Genomic DNA, 14234 nt, shown 5'->3' with positions numbered 1-14234 from the left:
GGTGGATAAATACTATCGATAAGGGCCCCACCATTCTCTTTTGGGGACACTATCAGATAAGGGTCACCCATATTTTGTCCTTAATAGTGGCGCGGTATTAACACCCTTCCAATTAGGGTTACAGATTGGACCCCAACTCAGCCATAATGGCATATCAGGGGCATGTCGGTTAAATACTAACTCCCGTAGTTTCAGTACCAGTCTCAGTAAAAGAACTTAGAAATTTCTTCAGATTTAAAACTGTAAAATACAATCAACTCAGACACAGTAAGGAACTCAAATAGTTCTATCAGATTCAGGACTACCAGATACAGTCACCCATGTTATCAGTTACAACTATTTATGCTATTAGTTATATCAGTTATTAGTATATCATGTCATTAGTATTCAGATTTAGTAACAGCAATATCACAATGTCAGTTACAGTTACGTATTTATGAATGTATTCTTGCATTTATGTTAAATAGTCAGCTAGCTTTATTCATGCATGTTAACCCTTGCATTAGCCTATCTCACATGTATACTCAATGCATTTCGTTGTACTAATGCATTTGGACTATGGTGCTTTCTTTTTATGTTACACCATAGGTTCAGAGACACGAGTTCCAAATCAGCAGTAGATTCCAGTTTCAGTAGTCAGAATAGAAGTGAGTCCTCATTCTTTGAGGACATGATTATTTCTCCACTATTTCATTGATTAATTATTAGTTGGAGTTAGTTGGGTACATGTCCCATCAACTCTTTATTTAGATTATTCAGATAGTAGAGGCTTTCAAACTAAATGTAGACTATTGTGTTTCAAACATCAGTGTTTATAGTTTTTTTTGGGTATTATATTACCCCACAGATGTTATCTCATCGATATTACGTTTTGTATTAAACCTTATAGCCTTTTAGTGCATGTTTCTACCTTATTTAGTATTTTATGTAGTATATAGGTACAGATATCAGTCATGGGTTAGCTTGTGGTCCTTCGGGGTCAAGAGCACCGTGTAGCATTCCAGTTCAGGAAATAGAGGAGTTACAATCTTGGTATCAAAGCCTAAGGTTCAATAGAGTCCTAGGAATTCTGAAAGCCGCATCTAGTAGAGTCTTGTACATGGGTGTGTTGCGCGCCACATTTATGTGCAAGAGGCTATGAGATATTTAGGAATAGTTTTCCTTCTTTTAGTATTCATGTCGTCCAGTGAGCATAATCACAAGTCAATCTCTTAGTCTAATCCGCTTCTTCTCTTTTATTTCAAAATATGCCTCCTAAGAGAAGAAATCAGTCAGCCCCTCAGTCCGAAGAACCTTTGGGCGATCATGTTTCTCATGCAGAGTTTAGGACCACATTTACCACCCTTGCTCAGTTAGTAGCTGCCCATAATAAGCAACTAGCTGTCTTTCAGCCAACCCAGTGTCCAACTCAGCTGCAGCTAGGATTCGGGACTTCACCCGAATGAATCCTCCGTCCTTCCATGGGTCTAAAGTAGATGAAGACCCTTAAGAATTCATTGATTAAGTTTAGAAAGTGACAGCCATCATGGGGGTGAATACTGTTGAGAGTGATGAGTTAGCCGCATACCAGTTGAAGGATTTATCTCATACTTGGTTCAAATAGTAGAAGTCAGAAAGGTTAAATGATGCAGGTCCTATCAAGTGGGAGGAGTTTGTCACTGCATTCTTAGACAGATTCTTTCCCCAAGATCTTAGAGAGGCTAAGGTACTAAAATTCGTCAACATCAGTAAGGGCAATATGAAGGTGAAAGAGTATTCTCTAAAGTTTACTTAATTAGCCAGATATGTTCCTCATGTGGTTGGAGACGGCAGAGCCAAGATGAGTAAGTTTGCTTCAGGGCTAAATAATAGTGTGGTTAATGAGTGTAGATCTATCATGCTAAATAGTGACATGACTTTAGCCAGACTTATGACCCATGCTCAGTAGATAAAGGAGAAAAAGATTAAGCAGAGGAAAAAGTAGAATAAGAAAGCTAGGACAGGTAGCTTCAATTTTAGTCAGCCTAAATCAGAAGGAGGAAACCGCTCTCAGTTTCGTTCTAAGTCATAAGTTCCAGCTCCTTCTTTAACCAGTTCTCTAGTTCCTAAGTTCAGAGAAGGTAACAAAGATAGAGCGCCAAGCTCTAAGACCCAGGACAGTGTTATCAATGCCCAAACAAATCCCCTTTGTTAGAATTGTGGTAAAAACCATAAGGTGCTTGTAGAGCTGGCAGCGATGTCTGTTTCGATTATGGAAAGCCAGGCCATAGAGTCAGAGACTTCCTTTAGTCAGGTCATCAAAGTCATCTCCACTCCTTAGCTCAGTATGGTCGCCCGAATCGGTAGGGTGCCATCACCAGTGCTATTAGCGGGCAACGCCCAAATAGACTATATTCTCTTCAGACCCAACAAGATCAGAAAAATTCTCTTGATGTAGTTACTGGTACTTTACAGATCTTTCATGTTTATGTTTACGCTTTGCTAGATTCAGGAGCTTCTTTGTCTTTTGTTACTCCTTATATAGTAGTAAATTTCAGAATCAGCCCCAAAATTCTAGCAGAGCCCTTCTCAGTCTCTACCCCAGTGGGCAAAACCATCATACCCCAGTGGGTATACAGGAACTGCCCGATTATGATATTTCAGAAAGTCACTTTAGAAGACTTAGTCGAATTAGAGATGACTGATTTTGATGTCATTCTCAAAATGGATTGGCTTTATTCCTGCTATGCCACAGTTGACTGCAGAAATAAAATAGTCCAGTTTCAGTTTCCAAATGAACCCGTCCTTGAGTAGAAAGGTAGTGTTTCCACTTTCAGGGGTCAGCTTGTTTCCTACCTTCGGGCAAGGAAAATGATATCTAAAGGATGTGTTTACCATCTTATTCATGTTAGAGATTCTAGTCCCGAGACTCCTATTCTTGAATCAGTTCCAGTTGTAAATGAATATTTAGATGTCTTTCCCGAAGATATTCTAGGAATTCCTCCCAAAAGGGAAATAGACTTCGGTATTGATCTCCTTCCAGACACTCAGCCTATATCCATTTTGCCATATAGAATGGCACCAACAGAACTCAAATAATTGAAAGAACAGTTAAAGGATCTCTTAGATAAAGGATTCATCAGACCCAGTATTTCCCCGTGGGGCACACCAGTCTTATTCATGCGTAAGAAAGATGGTTCTCTCAGAATGTACATTGATTACCGTCAACTCAATAAGGTCACGATCAAGAACAAGTATTTTCTTCCTAGAATCGATGACTTGTTTGACCAATTTCAGGGTGCCAACTATTTTTCTAAGATAGACCTCAGATCCGACTATCATCAGCTTAGAGTTAGAGAAAGTGACATTTCGAAAATAGCTTTCCGTACTTGGTATGGTCACATTGAATTCTTAGTTATATCATTTGGTCTAACCAATGCCCCAGCAGCTTTCATGGACTTGATGAACCGCGTGTTCAAGCAGTACTTAGACATGTTCATTATAGTCTTCATAGACGATATTTTGGTCTATTCCCGCACTGAGCGCGATCATACAGACCATCTTAGAATAGTACTTTAGACTCTCAGAAATCATTAGTTATTCGCCAAATTCGGTAAGTGCGAATTTTGGCTAAGGTCAGTAGCATTCCTTGGTCACATCATTTCAAGTGATAGAATTAGAGTAGATACTCAAAAGATTAGAACAGTAAGAAACTGGCCTCGCTCTATCTCTCTATCAGATATCAGGAGTTTTTGGGGTTTGGATGGCTATTACAGATGGTTTGTTAAAGGATTTTCATCTATTGCATCCCCTATGTCTAGATTGACTCAGAAAAAAGTCAAGTTTCAGTTGTCAGACCCTTGTGAGAAGAGTTTTTAGGAGTTAAAGATTGTACTTACCTCAGCCCCAGTGTTAGCTCTTCCAGATGGTTCAGATGGGTTCGTGGTGTATTGTGATACATCCAGAGTAGGTTTGGGTTGTGTCCTCATGCAGCGTGGTAAGGTCAGCCTATGCCTCCAGATAGCTTAAACCCCATGACAGGAATTATCCTACTCATGATCTTCAGTTAGCAGCAGTAGTCTTTTCCTTGAAGATTTGGAGGTATTATCTCTACGGAGTTCATGTAGAAATCTTCACAGATCACAAGAGTCTTCATTATGTCTTTTCTTAAAAAGATCTCAATCTTCATCAAAGAATGTGGTTAGAGCTCTGAAAGACTACTACATGAATGTCCTCTATCATCCCGGCAAGGCCAACATAGTGGTCGACGCTCTCTGTAGGATATCCATGGGTAGTGTTTCTCATGTAAAGGATAGTAAGAAGAAGTTAGCTCAGGAAGTCCATCAATTTGCAAGACTAGGCATTCGCTTAGTCGATTATTCAGAGGGTGATATATGGCTTCAGAGTAGTTTAGAATCATCGCTAGTTTTTGAGGTGAAATAAAAGCAAGATAGATATCCCAGCCTTGTCAAGTTGAAAGAGTCAGTTTAGGGTCAAAAAATAGAGGTTTTCTCCCAAGGGGGAGATGGTGTTTTGCATTATCAGGGTCGTCTCTGTGTTGTAGGTGTAGATGAATTAAGGTAGTAAATTCTTGCAAAAGTGCATGGTGCACGCTACTCTACTCATCCAGGAGCCACAAAGATGTACCGCGACTTGCGGGAAATCTATTGGTGGAGTAGGATAAAGATATACATTGCAGAGTTTGTGGATAAGTGCTCTACATGTCTGCAAGTTAAGATAGAGCATCAGAAGCCTAGTAGGTTCATGTAGAATTTTAGTATTCCTACTTAGAAGTGGGACGTTGTAACATGGACTTTGTGACGGGTTTGCCTCGAACTCATCATCAGTATAATTCAGTTTGGGTCATTATAGATAGAATGACCAAATCAGATCATTCCCTTCTATTTCATACCTCTTATTTAGCCGAGGATTACGCCAAACTCTATATCAAGGAGCTGGTTAGATTTCACGGTATTCCATTGTCTATTATCTCAGACAGAGGTACCCAGTTCACCTCTCACTTTTAGAAAGCATTCCAAAAGGGTCTCGGTACCCAAGTTTATCTCAGTACAACCTTCCATCCTCAGACAGATGGTCAAGCAGAAACAACCATTCAGACTTTAGAAGATATGCTAAGGGCATGTGCAATTGATTTCAAGGGAAGTTGGGATGACCACTTACCTTTGATTGAGCTTGTATACAATAATAGCTATCATTCCAGTATTCATATGGCTCTATTTGAAACTCTCTATGGTAGGAGATATAGATCTCTAATTGATTGGTTCAAAGTTAGTGAGGCCTCAGTCATAGGTCATGACTTAGTATTCGACGCCTTAGAAAAAGTCCAGTTAATTAGAGAAAGACTCCGGGATGCTCAGAGCTAACAGAAGTCTTACGCAGATGTTCGTAGAAAAGATCTCAAGTTTGAGGTTGGTGATCATGTCTATCTAAATATCTCTCCCATGAAGGGAGTGAAGAGATTCATCAAGAAGGAAAATCTCAGTCCCCGATATATCGATACCTTCAAGATTCTCAGTCGTTTTGGCAAGGTAGCTTATGAGCTCGAATTTCCTTCAGATCTAGCCTCAGTTCATCCAGTATTCCATGTCTCTTTTCTCAAGAAATGTATAGGTGACCCACCAGTCTTAGTCCCTATTCATATCATTCATGTTCAGAGCAGTCTCTCTCATGAAGAGATTCCAGTCGAAATCTTAGACTATCAGACTCGTAGATTAAGGAACAAAGAAGTCCTCTAGTTAAATTTCTTTCGTGAAATCAATCCGTTGAGGGAGATACTTGGGAAGCAGAAGTAGACATGCATACCAAGTATCCTCACCTCTTCTCCGCCAACTCAGATCGAGCTCAAGGTAACAGTTCTCCTTAAGCTTACTCAGTTTCATGATCAGTGTTCATCACGAACTTGGTATTCAGTTTCATGTTCATGTTCCCAGTATACACTTGGAATCAAGTACCATTGCATATTCAGTCATGCATTCATATATCAGCTAAGTTATATAATTATCCATTAGAAATACATACTCATTGTGAGAAACTTAGTTCTTCGGAACATTCAGTCATGCATTCATAAATCAGTTACAGATGCATCAAATATACATGTTCATTATGTTATGTTTAGCTTGTCAGTCATGAGATCATGTTCCATTATTCATGTTTAGTTCATGTTCAGCTTATTGTTTCCCCTCTCAGTCAGTCTCATTCGAGGATGAATGTTCTCAAGAGGAAGATATTGGAATACCCCAAAGTTTTCAAGAAAACTTCATCCCAAGAATGCCAGTATTAGATTCTAAAGTGAATGATAATTATTCCATGAGGAATTTTCAAGATTTTCACTTTTTGTCATGTGGAAAATTCAATAAGTTTTCCATTGATATATGATTTACTTAAATCCGATAACCGGGTAAGAAGTTAAGACTATTTCAAGTTCCCATCATAAAATAGCACCATATTAGTCAGTGGCGCGCCGCGCCACAAGAGGAAATGGCACTTGGAAATTTTCGGTAGGTGTCCACGATTATGGTGCATCGCGCCAACACTCAAATTCAGAATTGTCTTTTTTCCAGTGTCTCAGCGCAATTTCCACCTCGTCGCACCAAAGCTCCAGTTCATGAAGGAAGGGGAAACACAATGGCTCCGTATTGTGCCATCCATCAATTTCTCAATTGTCAATTTCAATGACACAGCGCGATAACGCCGCGTCGCGCCAGGGGCCCAGTTCGGAAAAATTTTACTAAAATTAAATGACGCGTCTAAGGTTAAAAGGGTCAATTTCCTACACCTATTTAAACCCAATAACACGTGATTTAGCTATTCTTCACCCAAAATATACTAAATTCAAGTTATGAATTTTCTTATGAAGTTCACGATTGAGCTGCTTTTGTTCATGTTGATAATGAGTAATTGAATTGTATTCCATGAATGAGTGTTAAATTCCATATGAGTTGATTTGTAACGGTATAGATTCATGAAACCCTAGGACTAAACCCTTGAATGATTAAATTGAAATTGAATCACGACAGTTAATTGTTGTATGATATTGTTTACACATTCTATGCCTACTATGTGTTTGGTTGAATGCCTAGATGAAAGGAAAGTGTCTAATTATCATGATATCATGAAATCTCCAGGTACGTACAAGCTTATTCCTATCACATGTTTGATGAAATGCTTCAGTAAATGTATTATGATGATTATTATATATTCAAGTAAGTCATGCTTTGTCATTTTTGTTCCATCTAGTCCTGGGGGTACTTGTACCTGAAACATTAGTTGTGTACCTAGAGGCATGTCATGTTTTCACAATACTCTCAGTCAAGCTATGAATCCTTAGACTTCAGATAGTCTTATGACCCGGGAAAAATCTCCATGATCTCATGACTAAGTTAGTTGTCAAATATCAGTAGTATTCCATCTGTCAACGGAACTTAGTAACTCAGCTCATATTTAGTTCAATAAATCATGTTCGGTGTCCATTCAGATGAGAGTAGGAATTATCAGTGAGTGAACCCAAGGATGGTGACACACACTATCAGATGAGGGTGTGATCCTTAGAAGTCATCCTTGCATTCCAGAACTATGTAGCCAGCATAGTTTGAGACATCAACACTATCCGATGAGGGTTGATGAGGTGGATAAATACTATCGATAAGGGCCCCACCATTCTCTTTTGGGGATACTATCAGATAAGGTTTGCCCACAGCTTGTCCTTACCAGTGGCGCGGTATTGACACCCTTCCAATTAGAGTTACAGATTGGACCTCAACTCAGCCATAATGGCATATCAGGGGCATGTCGGTTAAATACTACCTCCCACAGTTTTAGTAGCAGTCTTAGTAAGAGAACTCAAATAGTTCTTCAGATTCAAGACTGTCAGATACAGTCGACTCAGACACAGTAAGGAACTCAGATAGTTCCATCAGATTCAGGACTATCAGTTATAGTCACCCATGTTATCAATTACATTCAGATATAGCTATTTATGCTATCAGTTATATCAGTTATTAGTATATCATGTCATCAGTATTAAGATTCAGTAATCATAATATCACAATGTCAGTTACGATTACGTATTTATGTATGCATTCTCGCATTCATGTTAGACAGTCAGCTAGCCTGATTCATGCATGTTAACCCTTGCATTATCCTATCTCACATGTATACTCAGTACATTCTGTTGTACTAATGCATTTGGACTATGGTGCTTTCTTTTTATGTTACACCATAGGTTCAGAGACACGAGTTCCAAATCAGCAGTAGATTCCAGTTTCAGTAGTCAGAATAGAAGTGAGTCCTCATCCTTCGAGGACATGATTATTTCTCCACTATTTTATTGATTAGTTATTAGTTGGAGTTAGTTGGGGACATGTCCCATCAACTCCATATTCAGATTATTCAGATAGTAGAGGCTTTCAGACTAGATGCAGACTATTGTATTTTAGACTTTAGTGTTTACAGTTTTTTTGGGTATTGTATTACGCCACATATGTTATCTCATCCATGTTACGTTCAGTATTGAACCTTATGGCCTTTCAGTGTATATTTCTGCATTATTCAGTATTATATGTTGTATACAGGTACAGATATCAATCATGGATTAGCTTGTGGTCCTATGGGGTCATGAGCACCATGTAGCGTTTGGGTTCAGCAACTTGGGGTGTTATAAGTTCCATGAGTTGTTTCTTAGTTTTGCACACCCGAAAGGACACTTCACCATCATGGACCCAAAATTTCATTTCACCTAGCTCCAAATCAATGATAACTCTTTCGGTTGTAAGAAAAGGTCAGCCAAGGATAATAGGAACCCCTTAGTTGATTTCAAAGTCAAGCACCACGAATTCCGCCGAAAGGATGAATCGATCCACCTTTACTAACTCGTCAAACAAGACCCTAACTGGTCTCTTGATAGACCGGTCCACTATCAAAAGCCTCATTGTTTTTTGAATAGGAGTGCCCAAACCAAGTCTTTGATATATTGCATCGAGCATGAGATTTATGCTTGCACAAAGGTCACATAAAGATTTTTCAAACTTCTATGTCTCTACGGTGTAAGGAATTGTAAAGGACCCAGGAGCCTCATTCGTATTCGCTATTGCACGAGTCATGATAGCACTACACCCATGAGTAACTTCAATGGTGTCACCTTCAACAAGCCTCTTTTTTGACATCAATTTCTTTATTAGCTTAGCGTATCCCATAATCTCTTGAACGACCTCTAGCAATGGGATAATAATTGAAAGATTGCTAAGCTTAGCAATAAACTTCTTTAATTAGGCATTATCCTCCTTATTTTTGAGTCTTTTAGGGAATGAAGGAGGAACCTTCATGGTAAGCAATAGATCATTTGTGGTTCATTATTCTCAACTACCATAGGTTCACCCTCCTTATCAACCATTTCTTCACTTAGCATCGGTTCTTTTTCAATCCCTTCTTAAGATGTCAGAGCTTCCTCATTTGTATAAACCACAATCTTATTCTTCACATTGGTTTTTTAATATTCATCTCTTTTTCAACTTCACCCATATGATCTCCAAGGGTTTTGCCGCACCTAGTGACTATTACCAAAATTTGGGCACTATTTTTTGGGTTCACAATTGTATTCTAGCATTAAGTTGAGAGGAAATTTGGCCAATTTAAGTATCCAATTGTTTGATCAAGGTAGAGTGAGATGTAACTGTTTGGTTGATTTGCGAAAAGTCGCTCTTCAATTCTTTGACTAGCTTGTTTATCCTCACAACTTTCATCAAGATTCTTGCCAACACATCCTTGGTGTTGAATTTTTTGGTATAAATGGCATTAGACTCTTTTCTCTTTACTCAATCATGGGGGACACACATCGATCATATTTTCTTTATTTATCCCTCTAATCATGATCTTTATCCTTGTCACACCATTTTTATTCTCTATCATGATCAGTCTAAACTTGGTTCCCACCTTGACTTTGGTAGGTGGGGAGGGAACCCCCCATATAGTTATCTAAATATATAGTTTCTTCATCAATCCTCTTGGACTTTTCTTCATCATAACCATGGATGCCACGAGATTCATCATTTTTGTGGGTGCACCCATGACATGCTTTGTAAGCAGCTCAAATTGTGTCATCATTTTTGCCATGCTTTCCTTCCTCTTTTTATCTCTCTTTATTTACTCTTTGTCAATATAATAGGTGGTAGAAGAGCCCTTATCTACCTTGGTCTCATGGATTTACCACCCTTGATTTTGTTTGGTGACTTCCTCAAGCAAGTTTGTAGCCACATTATATGAAAACTTCAAAAGTGACCCACGGTACGCATTATCCACTATGGTTTTATTTAGTTAATCCAAAGCTCTATAGAAGATTTGGAGAAGCATCTTCTCCAGGTGCTTATGGTTGGGACATTGCATGAGCTTTCCATTAAATCTCTCCCACACCTCATATAGAGCTTCTCCATTCAATTAATGAAAATTGGTAATTTCCTCATCCAATTATAATATCTTGGATGTTGTGAAGTATCGGTCTAACAAAGCAACAGTAAGTTTATCCCATTATATGATTGACCCAGAAGGAAGAGATCGTTGCCATAAAATCACCTCACCCATTAGAGAAAATGAGAAGAGGCACAACCATATGGACTCTTATGATATATGAGCAATATCGAATGGGGCATATACTTCCACAAAATTCTTCAAATTCAAGTTTGGGTCCTCATGAGCTTGACCCCCAAAGAGACCTTTCACTTGAAACATGTGCAACATAACACTCTTCACGTGGAATACCCCGTTCCCTTGATTTGGCCGGATACGGATAGCACTCGGACATCCAATATCATGGAGTTGCTCCTCGTCATTAAGGGGACCATCAAGAGTCCCGACATTACTTGCATGGTCACTCATTGTGTCGTGGAAACTACTAAAATAACCTAAAAAGAAACAAAAGCTCTAAACAAAGTAAATCAAAACCACCACGGGTTTACCCAAAGCTACAATCAACACCTCACAAGTGAAAACCAAGTTTCACTCCCCGCCAATAGCGTCATTTTGATCATACTCACCTATACCATATTTTTGATATAGGATGATCATTTTCAATAAAGATCAACTTATGTTAAAGTCGAATCCTTGAGGAGTGAATCTAGTCTTCAAACACTGTAGATGTTGAAAGCATCTAAGTGAATGCCCATAGTGTAAACAAAATGAAATACCTGGATTAAAATTTGGGGGTAAGGTTTGGGAGAGTTTTTTTACCAAAATCTATTTAAATTACCAATTAAAGACAACAAATGTGTATAATATTTCAATGTAAGACAAGTCTTGGGATTATGTCTTCCTAGGGGAAAATAATGCATGGGTTTATGATAGTTAAAAGAAAATTCTAGTTAACAACTATATGGGTAGGCTAGGTTGAGGGTTCTTGAGGTTGGTTTTTCAACCAAACCTCAAGACTATCACCCATGTATCCTTTTGGATACCTCACAGATGTGGCAAAAAATTCCACCTAATACCTCAATTGGGCATCTCTCTTTCTAGGAAAATGCCCAAGATCTAGCCAATTCTCAATCCACCCTTATTTCTAAGTTAATGAAAAGGGAACAATCTACATCTACCTATTGTTCACTAATGCCTTGTCACCTATATCCCTCTTTCAAAGATGATATAGGATTCAAAAGTATACATACATCCCTCTTTTAAGGATGATGTGATATTTTTGGAATTTGGGATTTTCACCAAAAATTCCTACACAATCAAACAAGCATAGTGAAACCTATCATCATTAACCAAGAATCTACACTAATAAATCACGACCCACAAACATTTGGACCCTATTTCAACATAATCCCAAGATAGATGTTTAGCTACACATGGAGTTAAAAGAAATAAATATACCAAAAGGATAATCCAATGCTTTTATTCAAGATACAATTAAGAATATTCTCCAAATTTAACTTCAATTATAATAATACTTAACTAAAAAATTAGTAACAGTAGTTTCCCAATTTGGTAGGGTTTCCACGGTGTCACAAAATAATTTTCAAAAGTGGAGAGTCACAAATAAGAAAGGTTTTTTTGCCTTCTAAGGGATTTGGGGTCGGCTACATGAAATTACATAATTACCCCTGGGCATAAACCCGTGATGCCACGATTGTTGTATCTTGTTTGTGATCAAGGCCTCCACGATCAAAGTAATACCATCGCGATCGCTGACAGTTAACAAAGCTTGACTTTTCGCGATCGCGACCCTCAAACCATGATCTCAATCACTGACGGTCGGATCCTCCTCCTCCTTTTCTAGCTTTTGCACTTCTCTTCACCTTTTGATCCTTTTTTTAGCTTATTTCACTCATTTTCTTCTTATCATCTGTATATCTACAAAATGTAGGAATTAGTGCATTCAAATGACCAAATTATCTCATTTATATCATTAAATCATAGTAGTGTGCATAAATTTGGACGTAATGAGTAGTAAATTTACCACTCATCAGAAAGGGTAGTCAATTATTTGGAGATCTTTCCCCTCCTAGCTTATGTTGTGCATGCAAATGTCAAGAGTACAAGAAAAAATATGATGAAGTGATTTATTCATTTAATGTATTAATTGTTGATGTAGAGGAATTGACATCTATAAGACTTTGCAAAATGTTAAACTTAACTGATTCTTTTAAAACTTGATATGGGGTCCCAGACATAGAAACTTTAGCTAAGTATTTAGACTTAGTGTGATTTTAGCCTTCGTAAGTTGGAAACTCTATTTCATGACCCTTATGAACTTAAAATATCAATTTTTAGATTGATTGATAATCAGGAATGTAAGTAGGTCACTTTAAGTGAGTTTTGGAATTTTTGGATCATGTTTGTGAATCCAAAACATTGTTTTGATGTGATCTTAATGCGTTGCGTCGCCCATCACGTCGATCAATATTTTTCCTTAGCTCCCGATACAAATTCCAGTGAGCAGATATGGACTCGACGCGATGCATCGGCCATAGCTTTGGCCCCATCAACATGATGAGTCAGGCCGTGCATCATTCGGCATGCTTTTCAGTAATTAAAACAGCGTCCAGAGAGGTTGTAATACCCCATATTTTTGGACTAGTCTATGAACCATCGTTCTTACGTGTATAAGTTATTAGCCAAGTGATTCTCATGTGAATATAAGTTTCATGATCTTTATACCAGTGTGTGAAATGCTCATGAGGTTAAAAATGTTCATTGAAATCATTTAGAGCCAAGTTGAGCTAAGATCCTTTAATTCATCCAAAATTCAATATTCGATTCTATAAGGGTCTACCTCAAACGTGTATAACATTTTATATACATGGAATTTTTTAGCTCAAGACCCACCAAATTGTAGATAATTGAATTATCTTTCGAACGATACCAATTTCGCCAAAATCCGATACCTGAGCAAAAAGTTTGGCCATTTTCGTGAGAGAGGCAGTAGCATCGCGCGATTAGCATGCCACGCACACCCTATCGCACGTACCCAATTTCCAGGTTTTGTTTTCACATTTTTAAGGACAAAAAGGTCCTTTACTTCACCCAAGCTCATCCATAACAGATAATTAAAGCCTTAGGGAGCATTATTTTCCCCTTTACTCATAATTTCTCTCCAAGCCTCGCTCAAGAACAAACCTTAATCCCCATTCAAGAAATTCAAGCTTTCATTACAATACCTTCAAGAAAAAACATGAATTTGGTTCACTAATCCAAGAATCTCAAGAAGAAGCTTCAAGAACACCATTAGATATTCAAAAGTTCAAGATTATACATTCAATTCATTCTAGGAAATCAAAGATTTAAACTTTCTCATCCAAGATCATCAATTAAGGTATGTTAGATTTGAACAAGGACAATCCCTTTGTCCTTGTGCCCAAAACTATTTTAACTTATAAATTACGAAATTTTATGTGATTTCCCATGAAATTGAAGTTAGGGTTTATACCCAATTTATATTGTTTGAAGATTATGAGTTTATAAGTGATTAAATATTGAATTGCATGACTATTTTCATGTATTTATGAGCGTAACGCAATTTTTCATATTTTCAAAAGTGAGTTTAAGAATTATATTGAGATTCTTGATCTTATTATTGTGATGGTTTTGAAGTATTTTCAAGAAGCATATTAAGTTGGATGTTTTTCAATGATTTTTAATGTTTATACATGAGTTCTAAATTGGGATTCATACCCATTATCACTGTTTACAAGATTTTGAGTTTTGAGAGTTGTTGAAGATAAATTTCATGAGTTTGTTTATATTTTTATGAGCATTGCTGAAATTTTCAT

General features: G+C 37.7%; 1 non-coding gene across 1 annotated transcript; it reads left to right on the top strand.

Moving 5' to 3' along the window:
- The first annotated feature begins 10336 nt into the window (after positions 1-10336).
- Positions 10337-10440, top strand: LOC124899089. Its single transcript, XR_007056227.1, has one exon. It is a non-coding gene; the product is annotated as a small nucleolar RNA R71 (small nucleolar RNA).
- The last annotated feature ends 3794 nt before the right edge of the window (positions 10441-14234 follow it).

This window comes from Capsicum annuum, chromosome 5 (assembly GCF_002878395.1).
Source record: "Capsicum annuum cultivar UCD-10X-F1 chromosome 5, UCD10Xv1.1, whole genome shotgun sequence".
In the NCBI taxonomy this organism is placed as follows: domain Eukaryota; kingdom Viridiplantae; phylum Streptophyta; class Magnoliopsida; order Solanales; family Solanaceae; genus Capsicum; species Capsicum annuum.
This window is presented reverse-complemented; position numbering and strand designations above follow the sequence as displayed.